Raw genomic sequence first — 11479 nt, 5'->3', positions numbered from 1 at the left:
CACCACCAATTTACACTTCTGCTCCATTGATCACTTTCCCCCAATTTGTATCACTGAATTGCAACACCACTTATATTGACACCTCACCCACATGGACACTTATTACTTTCCTGACCTCTTTATGTTTTTTAAATAAAATACACGTGTCTAAAAATCCAATGTTAGCATCTACTTCTGAGAGAATATATGTGATATTTGTCTTTCTGGGCCTGGGTTACCACAATCAGAATGATTATTTCTAAATCCACCTATTTACCTGTAAATTTCATAATTTCATTTTCTTAGGAGATGAACAGTATCACACTGTGTAAATATTCCACCTTTTCCTTATCCATTCAACAGTTGATGGGAATCTAAGTTATTTCTGTTTTCTGGCTATTCTGATACTGAGCAGGGAGAACACAGAGAAAGAAGACAAGATACAGAGTTCCTTGTGAATATGTTCAAGAGCGGCATGACTAGACCCTGTAGAAATCTATTTCCAGCTTTTTATGAGGGATCTCCACATTGATTTCCATAGTCACACCAGTTTTCACTCTTACTGCTGTAGGGAATAAGTGTTCTCCTCTCCCCATGTCCATACCAGGATTATTATCATTTTTTTCATAGTCACTTTTAAGTTAATCCCCATTAAAATTCCATTGCAATCTTTTACAGAAATGGGAAAACATAATATTACTTTTCATATGAAAACACAAAAAAATCCAGGACAGCGAAAAATCTCCTGAACAATAAAATAATTGCTGAAGCTACTACCATCGATGATTTTAAGTTGCTATAGAGCAATAGGGATGTAAACAGCATGATACCGACATAAATACAGACACCTTGATCAATCAAGGTGTGTTGTCCTAATGGGATATAATTGATGACCTAGACATAAGTATACAGACGTTTTGTTCCCTGAATTTTGAGAAAAAGGTAAAAAATTCACATTGCAGAAAAGACAGTATGTTTAACAAATGGTGCCCATTAAACTGGATATAAACTTGTTAAAGAACAAACCTAGATCCCTATCCTTCACCCTTCACAGAACTCAACACTAAATTGATGAAGGACCTTAATTTAACACCTCTGTGCTGTTTAGCTTCAGTTTTAAACTTGACATACCTGTAAAGAGAGCACTAGAGTGGAGGGATTTCCTCCATTAGATTGGCCTGTGGGCCTTTCTGTGGCCACTTTCTTAATTCATGGTTGATGTAGGGGGAACCAGCCCAGCGTGGGTGGTGCCATATCTGGACAGAGGGTTGTGGGTTGTATAACAAAGCAGGATGAGCACAGGCCAAAGGAGAAAGCCAGTAAACAGCATTCCTCTGTGTTTTCTGCTTTAGACCCTACCTCCAAATTCCTGCTCTGAGTTTCTGCCCTGAATGCCTTCCCTGGTGTATTGTGACCTTGGAGTTGTAAACTGTAAAAATCCCTTTACAACACGAGGTGGTTTGGGTTGGAGTGTTTCATTACAGCAATAAGAACCAAACTAGGACAATCTCATATCCTGAATCTGATAGAGAAACTCAGGAATACGTTGGAACTTCTAAGAAGAAGAAAGGAGTTTCTGAAGAGGACCCTGATAACACAGGCATTAAGACCATCAACTGACAAACGGGATCTCATGAAACTCAAAGCCTTCTGTACATGGAAGCAAACCATTACATGAATAGAGAGGCAGTCTAAGTGGAGTGGCTGTCTACAGAATGGGAAAAGCCTTTTACAGCTGCACATCTAACAGAGGGTTAATATGCAGAATAAACAAAAAACTGAACATTAAAAACAACCCAGTTAAAAATACCTCAGTTAATCAATGAGGCAAGATCCTAGAGAGTTCACAAATGATGAAATGCAAATGAATAAGAAATATTTATAAAAATGTTCAACATTTAGCCATCAGGGAAATGCAATTTGAAATTGTTCTTTTTTGAAATGTTTTATTTATTATTTTTATTTTATGTGAATGAGTGTACTGTCTGTAAGAGCACCCGTGTTGTGCAGTCTCTGTGGACAACAGAAGAGGGTGTTGGATGCTCCTCTAACTGGAGTTATAGACAGTTGTTAATCACCATGGGGGGAATTGAACCCAGGGCTCTTAACCACTGAGCCATCACTCCAGCTCTGAAAAGTATTCCTATTCTTGTAGTTCTACATATGAAAATGCATTCTTAGTCTACAGTTTTATCCCACATACACTCAGCAACTGCTTTTGCATTCATTTTAGCTTAGTTTCTTCTATACAGAGACCCGCCTGCCTCCCAAGTCCTGGGATTAACGGTGTGTGCCACCATACCTGGCTGTCTCTCTCTGCTTCTTGATCCTCTCTGAAGTAGTCACACTGCAAATTCCTTTAGCACCAGCTACCGTTCCTCCTCCCACCATGATGGACTGTAAACTCTGAACTGTGAGCCAAATAAATATTTCTTCGCTTAAGAAGAAATCTGTCAGTAATTTGATCATAATAATGAGAAAAGTAATAAATACATAACATATTAAAATAATTAAATTTGAAATTAAAGTATTTCCCAGGCAAAGAAAAACAGACAAAAATTTATGACTCAAAAAAAATCAACTTGAATGAAAATAGGAAGTGATGTTGCAAAAGCAGATTCCAAAATAAAATGTTAATAATAATCCCTAATATAATAGCCACCATGATGATAATTTAGAGTAAAATTTACCTCTTTAATTAGAAGAAAAATACTATGAGATCAGATATCTGAAAATTAGATTTCTGTAGATTTCAAGTAATATAGGTAATAAATAAAACAGAAAGTTTGAAAGTACAGGAATTTAAAATTTCTGTCAAATGGCACTAGGTTAAAAAGTAGCCATATGATGTGATTCCTTTGTAAAATTAAGTTGTACATTTCAAAGATAATATTAATTATAGTACAAAAATTATAGCAAATTAAAGTACAGAATAACAGTAAATTGTAGTACAAAATTATAGAACAAAACACATACATGTATATGTTTATATGTACATATGCACATACATGCTTTATGAGTGTATAATTATGTAAAACCATGGAGGGGAAAGACAAAGTGTGTGAAGGCTGTTTCTGTGAGGGCCTATTGGGAACTGGACTTCAAAATTGGAAGAGATAGTGTTCCAAATCTGACAATTTATATTAGCAAATTATTCCCTACTAGTCGTTTGGCAGGCAAATTAATGAGTATAGATAAAGTATTCTACAGAATTTCAGTGTATTTATCTTATGAAAATATTCTAAACTCCTTTATGATGAAGCTGATGCTATTGGATCCTTCACTCTGGGAAACGCCTCATGCAAACAAAGAAACAAGCCAGAGAGCCCTAGTCAGCTCATGAAACGCTGCATCGTTCAGTGTGCCTCTTAAAGAAAGAATTTTCTGGATACTTGTGTCTGTCTTCACTGTGTTGTGAAATGAGCCAAAGATGAGGTTAATTGGCTTAAACAAAGGGTTTCGGTTCTTATGAAGTGAGTTACGGAAGGAGCAAGTAGTGTCTGAACTCAGCAAAGCTGGGCTCAGGGTCAGAATTGCCCCAGAGCTTGTGTCATTCTAACTCATGGGTCCAACATTTTCTCTATTGATAGAATTTACAGAGATCTCCATTTGCGGTTGTAATTTGAAGCAGTCTGACCATCTCTAAGCCTCAAATCAATCATGAAACACAAATCAAGAGCTTGTGTCAGTGACCCAGCCAAATCATAACATCCAGTTGACAGTAACAAGGAATTCGAATATGAAGCCAATTATTTTGTCTCAGTAGGGATAATTCTGTATTATAACGGCAGGACAAAGCTAAAGCTAACCTTTTCAGAACTTTACACATGATAGTTTTTCAAGTTCCCCTGTCCTCATATTATTAACAATTTCATGTGCTATTGTTCCTCAATTAGTCATACATAACTCTTTAAATGAAGTATTGCTTTCTGACAGCCATAACTGAGACAGGGTATATACAGCATATATTGACTGATGGGAAATTATGGGGCTTATTTTTTCAAAGAGAAATCAATATCAAAAGACCTGGGCTCCATTCACAATTTGATTAGGGATTGTTTCTCAAACCAAACTAAAACCCTTACTTCCCCTCAATTACTATAGATTTCTACCAAGTCTAAATTTAGATTTAGTGGTATGAGTGATCCACCACTATTCTCATTTAAAACTGTTTTGTCTATTTAGTTTCTTCGATTTCCACATAAATTTATATGTATATAAAAAGTCTTACCTTTTGTAAAGTGACTTTGAATCCTCCTATTCAGCTAAACTCGTGTATTAATTTTATGATAATTTTGTAAATTCATTGTAATTTTGTAAATATAAATTCTGGTTCATTTATGGATCAAAATATATTTTGGTTCTTCTCTTTAATCATATTTAACTATTTTTATTTTTTATATTTCATTTACTGTGCTGCCAAACCCCTCTATCATCCTAAATTCTAATAATACCTCAATATTTATAAGAGAATTAGCTGAAGAACGTCTACAGATAAAAAAAAAAATTCTGTAGATCTCCTATGCCCTTATATAAAATTGCATGATTTTTGCATGTAACTTATTGATACCCTTAAATAAATTGGTATAGTATTATGCATGTAAATTTCTGTATAGTTGAAATCAAATCTAATTACTTCTAATATACAGAACAATGTAAATAGAGGCAAACAATTGCTATACTGCATTTTGAATAAGAAAACTGCCTGTACATATCCAGTAAAATTGAAAGTACAATTTTGAATGTGGTGATGTAGAAACCACAGGGGAAGATATGGAGAGTCAGAGGAAATACCCATTTTTCTGACATAGATTCAAAGGCCCAGAAGAGCTTACCTGTTGCATTTGTATTCTTAGCCTGAACCGAAGTTGTCTTTAGATGCCTACAATGACCCAGGTTCCTACCTGCCCTTTCAAGCTCTTCCATGTTGTTCTTCCCTGAGACACTTTCCTCATATCTCTTCCTGTCACCTAGAGACCTGCTGCCTATCCTTGTCCCCCAGCATCTGGCTGATGATATTTGCAGAATTCATCACTGCACGTTAGACCTCCTGTGTTGCTTTCAAAGATCATGACACTTATTGTAAAAGTGATTGCATGTTTAATATAATTTTCTCACTGCAATGTTTTCTTACTTTTGAAACATTTCCGTATGTATTTGTGCCATGTGTGCACGTGCATGTTCTGCATGTATGTGTGCTTTAGGGGTGGGCATGTGGACATCAGAAGAGAACTTGCTGCAGTCAGTTTTGTCCTTCCACTGTGTGGTTCCTAGAGATTCAGCTCACATCATCAGTCTTCGTGGCAAGCATCTTGATCCAAGTAGTTATCTCACTGGCCTCATTACACTACATTTTCTGTGGTAGAAACAAAGACTATATTGTTTATTTCCACATTTCCAGTGCCTGTATCTGTGGGAATCTGTAAAATAGTTTCACTGAATTCTTCTTAAATACTTGGGTGAATAATTACTGAATGAATAATATTTAAAGCTAACTTCTATATTTATTAACTAAATTTGAGGAAATTTAAATTTAAATTATTCTTCTCTGGAATCAGGAGCCTGGAATTTCAGATAAATAAAGGCTTAGCTGTTGGGACCTGGAGAGATGGTTCGGTGATTAAGAGCACCCGCTGCTCTTCCTGAGGACAGGAGTTCAGATCCCAGTATCCACGCGGCAACTAGCAACTATCTATTACTCCAGTTCCAGGGAAATCCAATGCCCTCTTCTGACCGCCATGGGCATTGCATGACACTAGCATGCTTATACACATGCATGCCATACAGTCATAGACATAAAATAAAAAATAAATAAATAAAATTTTAAAAAGCTCAACTAACACAGGTGATATAACACTTTTCAACACAAGTGGCCATATGACCTTGCCAGCTACACTTTGTTGAGTATATTTCATACAATAAGCTATTTATAATAGTGCTCTTAAGACAGTATTATTTGTCAATGATATTTTGCTATCATTTCTGTTTGCTTTTTGGCATAGTGCTGACACGCTCATGGTAGGAGCTTTGAGATTAAACTGAAGCTTACTGAGACAAGTTCACCTCACAAGGTAATGCAGTCATACAAATGTGAATATAAAGAGTCACAATTCTACAAACATTCAGAATTGGAAGCAATTCAGTTATGTTCAACAGTTATATATTTTTGGCCCTGGAGAAGCTTATATTTATAGATGGTACATGAATCACAGTATCTGCTTTCCCATTTCTGTGGGGCTGCTGCTGCATACGTTTATGTTTCCAAAGTAAATCAAATAATAATAAAGAAAGTACAGTTGAGGTATAGAATACTGGCACTTCAGAGAGAGAAAAAATATTTTTGAAGTCTTTTAGAGAGATATAACATTCAGGAAATTCCATAAGTAATTGAGGGAAATATTCATGAAGATAATATAAAACAAAAATTAAAATGAGTGCATTAATAACTTTTGAAGACTTCATTCTTTCGCTGCTTTAATAATTGCACACTAAGAACTAAATTTTCATTCTACTGAAAATTCATGCTATGAGATTTGTTGTCATTTGGATAAGGACTCGGCATACTTATAAATTGCAAACATTTGTTTTACACTTGTTAGAAAATGTAAGCTAGCAAAGGATATTTCTACTAATTTTGAAATGGTGTCCTCATCTCCATTTTCACATTCTTTACATGTGGCCATTTCACCCCTGGATTACAATCTTGCTTGTTATTTTATCTTCAATATTCAACGAGAGCTTAGCTACTTAAATTGAATGTTTCAATGACTTTAGATTCATTGTTTAATTTCATTCAAATATTTAGGTTATTGTATTTCATACTGTTATTTCACCAGTAAGATATAGTCAAATAATATTCACTTCTATATCCTCAGTACAGTCTCAGTAAAGAACACTGTGGATTCAACACACATATTTCTGTATTGAAGGTAAGGTTATCTAAGGCACTGCCAGAGTCTATGCAGAATTTGCTGTTACTTCTGAATAGTAACTCTAGCTTACAAAGCAGTCAGATGTGCTTCTGTTCCTTTTTATGAATATTTTAATCAAATTTAGGGCCCCCTTTTCATCCACAATCCCCCAGACTGCCCCCATCGCACTCCACGCAATTTTTCATATACACCAAGCTCTATTCAGTCAAGCATTTGCACACGGATATCCCTCAGAGCAAGTTCATCCACTAGAGTCAAATCTGTCTATCTAGAGTTGCTCCCGTAAGGAAGATCAACTTTTCCTCACCCTGCAGTAATTATGGTTGCCAATATTTCCCCAGCTAGGGTTGGTCCCTGTTGCCCATTTCCCCAGTTCCATGCTGTGTTTTTGTCTGATTCAATCAGGATGGGCTTGTGCATGCTGTTGTCATTGCTGCAAGTTCACATGAGCAAGTTCCCAGAGGCCTGAAAGTGTCTTATTCCTCATGTTGATACAACAACCCTGGCTCTTACAATCTTTCTGAACCCCCTTCTAAATGGTTCATGAGCCATAGGTGGAAGATTTTTAATATAGGAATCTTATCTAGGGACATACGCTCTTAAGTATCTAACACTCTACACTTTGGCCAGTCGTGGCTTCTGTATGCAACATACTCTGTTGAGTGAGGAAACTTCTCTTATGAGAGTGGGGGATATATTAGTATTCTCTCTACCCCTTGCACCTCTATGTTCCAAGAGCCTTAGATATAAAGGTTCCACTGTAGGCGTGTCTCTTTGGGTTAGGTGTCTCACAGAAATATATTCTTTGTATGTGACCAGTTCTGAAACTCTGTAATACTCTCCATTTGTTTCAAAAGAAAGTTTCTTAGATGAGTGATGTACAGTATACTTGTCTGTAATATATAAGGATCCATATTTAGCCCACAGTAAGAATATTCATTTGTCTAGAGATATGACAGAGATAAAGTTTTCTCTATGATCTATGACTTCTCCAGCCACGTGTATTCGGTTATGTTTACAGTGCTACCCACAAGTTCCCTCCAATTGAAAGGGGTTTAAGTACAATTAGATAACTGTTGATTACCCTCTAGATAAAGTGCCTCTACTGCACCAATAGGAAGAGTCATTGTAGTTATTAGGCAGCGTGCTGGAGCATTGATTAATTTTCCCCCTCAGTAGCTTGCATAGTATCCTCTAGAACTCTGAGAGCTACTTTTTAAGGGGGAGGCTTCTGATCAGTTCTAGTTCCATTGCTCCAAATCCTGCTTCCAAAGTGTGTCTTGTATTCAGCAATAAGGTCTTACTTTCAAGTTTTGGGCGATAATCAAGTCAAGGGCTGTGGCAATGCCCTCTGTTATTTTGTGGAAATAGCCTGTGTTATTGGGAGTTTCTTGGACTACTCTGGCCAAAAACTCAAAGGGAGATTTCTTCTGTCTGTCACTGTGTTTCTTGTTATATAGCCTTCAGGTATACACATGCGCTCAAATTCAGATACTTTATGTGTATTTTTCGGGGGGGGGTTAGTTAATAAATTTCCCTCTGCCTTTTCATACCACCTACTCTTTATTTATCTCTCTTCACTCTCTCCCTGTCTAGCCTTCCACCTCCCTCCCAAGTTAAAATACCCTTATCTTTCACCCTACAAATGTCAACTCCAAATAGATCAAAAACCTCAATATTACACCTGAAACTCGAGCTGCTAGATGAAGTTGTAGGGAAGCACCCTACAAGATGTAGGTGTTAAGAAAGGACTTTCCAAATTGGATATCAGTTGCTGAAGCATGAAGGTCAACAATAGAAAAGTGGGCGATCATTAAATTAAAATACTTTTGCATAACAAATAAACAACAATGTGAAGAAGAAACCCAATGAGAAGGAAAAAATCTTCACCTGTTACACATCTAACAGTTAACTGATATCCACACTATAGAAATTACCCAAACAACAAAGAAACAAGAAAATAAAGGACCAAATAAAAATATGGGCTAAGGATCTGAACAGACATTTCTCAAACGAACATATAAAAATGGCTAAGAAACACCTTACAAGTTACTCAATATCTTTGGTAATTAGAAGAGTGTAAATCAAAACCACTTTAATATTTCACCTTACCCAAGTCAGACTGGCTAAGATCAAGAGAAAAAAAGACACCAAGTTCTAGGAAGGTTGTGGACAAAGGGGAAATGCTCATTCACTGCTGATGGAATTGCAAACTTGTGGAAACAGTATCAAAAGTAGTTTGGAGAATTCTTAAAAACGTAAAAACTTTTGATCTGGTTATACCACTGCTTAGCATATAGCCAAAGGACTCATTCTAATGTAGAGATAGTTATATATCCATTTTTGTTGCTGCTCTTTTCAAAATAGCTAAGAAATGCAAGAAACCTAACTGCCCCTCAACTGATGAATGGATCATGAAAATGTGGTACATTTAACACAATGGAGTTCTACCATCAGTGGTAAGGTAAGATGAAATCATGAAATTTACATGAAAATAGATGGAACTAGAAACTGTTATACTAAGTGAAGAAACAGAGATTCAGCATATATATATATATGCATACAGATGAAGGCATTAAATTGGATGGCATGTTGGAAAGTGATGTGTGTGGAGGGAAGGGAAACTGAATATGATCAAAATATATTATATGAAAATAGCAAGTATTCAATAAAAAAGGGAGAAACAATACCTTCGTTCATACACATTTAATTTCAATGTAAATATCTGGTAGTCACAGCAGTTTCATTTTGTAGAGAAGAGATGAAAGTTTAGGAAGGATGGTGATCCTCCTGAACATTTGATGGAGTTGTTCAAAATGTTGGCTGAACCAACAAAATCATTAGGATTCCAAGTCTCTGACTTTCCAAAGAAACGCTCTCTGGGGATTTCACTCTACCCCTTCTAACTAAATTTAAGTTCATTATTCACAGTGTGCATGTGTGTGTGTGTGTGTGTGTGTGTGTGTGTGTGTGTGTGTGTGTGTAGGGAGAACTGAGTAAACCATACCTTCAGCTTTCTACTCTGTTAGGGACAATTTAAAATGTTGGTGAATGTTCATTTACTGTGTCTCATTTAGATTCCAATTCATTGAAAACTACATCTGCAGTAAAACCATTGTCAAATTGTTATACATTAGCAGGCATGCAGGGGAAGGAGAGAATTTGAGTTGTTTAAGCTGTTCAGATATTTTATCAGCTATTTACAGTTTATACTCACAATTAAGGCTGCCATAGACCCAAACAAATACTAAAGCATTTCACAAGGAAAAGGAGATGTCCATAGTCAATATTGGTGGCTCTCTATCTCTAAGAAGAAGCAGTAAGAGCTTTTACAAAGTTTTTTTTTTTTCCCATGAGTTGCTAATTAGATACCTTTCAATAAATTCAGCAGCAACCATTCAGTTATACATATATTACAATAGAATGATTTATTGGTCCGTAGTACATCAAAGAAATAAATTCTGACTATCCCTTCTCATTTATATATTATTTATAATTATTTATGCATAGTTCATTTATTATTTACAAATAACCAAGTTGCATTTTTGCATAAACTGCTCACTTACAAAGCTTATAGTGAGGTTTGTCTCTTAGGATTGTCTTATGCAGTGTAAGATCTACTCTGCACATTAATCTAGGAATGTTGCCATGTGCCTTCTGTATGTCTGATTTTTCTAAATTGAATAAAGTTTAAAAATGATTTTTCTTACAAATTGTGTTGAAATTCAGAATATTTCCTAAAAATAATATATTAATAATTTAGTTTTATTTACAGCAGTGTTTCAGAGTCTTCTTCAATAGCACATTTTAATAAACAAACACTAGCATATTTTTCTGTTTAGTAAAATTTGTTTTATGTTTGGACTATATATCTATCAGTTGTCATGTAGAAGTGAATTGCAGTCAGATTAGATAGTATATTTTGTATATTAGGGAATCGGAACTTTGGTAGGCTTTTATCATTGGCTACTATTCTCTAAAGAAATGATTTCTGAGCTGAAGTTCCTACTGATCTAAAGACTGTTTGGAACTCCAAAATTGAAGACTGTGGGAATGTTACAAATCCGAAGTTAAATTTGCCATGGGACGTGTTTATTCTTCTTCATGGTCATTAAGCACTGACTTCTCTATCCAACCTAATATCTTTATGACTATTTCATAGCATATTTAAAATTGATGGGCAAATTCATCAAACAATTAGATTCCATCAGTCCTAGTGATAACAATGTGATGAGATTTGAAACAGAAAAAATACATTTTACATTTGCCATAACCTGTCTTCCTGATACGACATGTTCTTAAAAAATTCATATCATATGCTTTGATTGTTAATACATTCATCTACTAGCAAAATTCTAGTTATGACTAATATTGATAGCTAATTTAAGATATATACAAAGCTACATTTTCAAGTGCATAAAGTCGACTTTCTGTCACAACTGTAGTTGTATGTCTATGGAAACTGATTATTTTTTAATATTTTATTTATTATTTTTATCTTATGTGTGTTATGCCTGCATATACTTAAGCCCACTCGTGTCGTGCAATGCCCATTGAGGACAGACGAG

This window comes from Nannospalax galili, unplaced genomic scaffold (genome assembly GCF_000622305.1).
Source record: "Nannospalax galili isolate Female #2095 unplaced genomic scaffold, S.galili_v1.0 scaffold252, whole genome shotgun sequence".
Classification (NCBI taxonomy): Eukaryota; Metazoa; Chordata; class Mammalia; order Rodentia; family Spalacidae; genus Nannospalax; species Nannospalax galili.
This window is presented reverse-complemented; position numbering follows the sequence as displayed.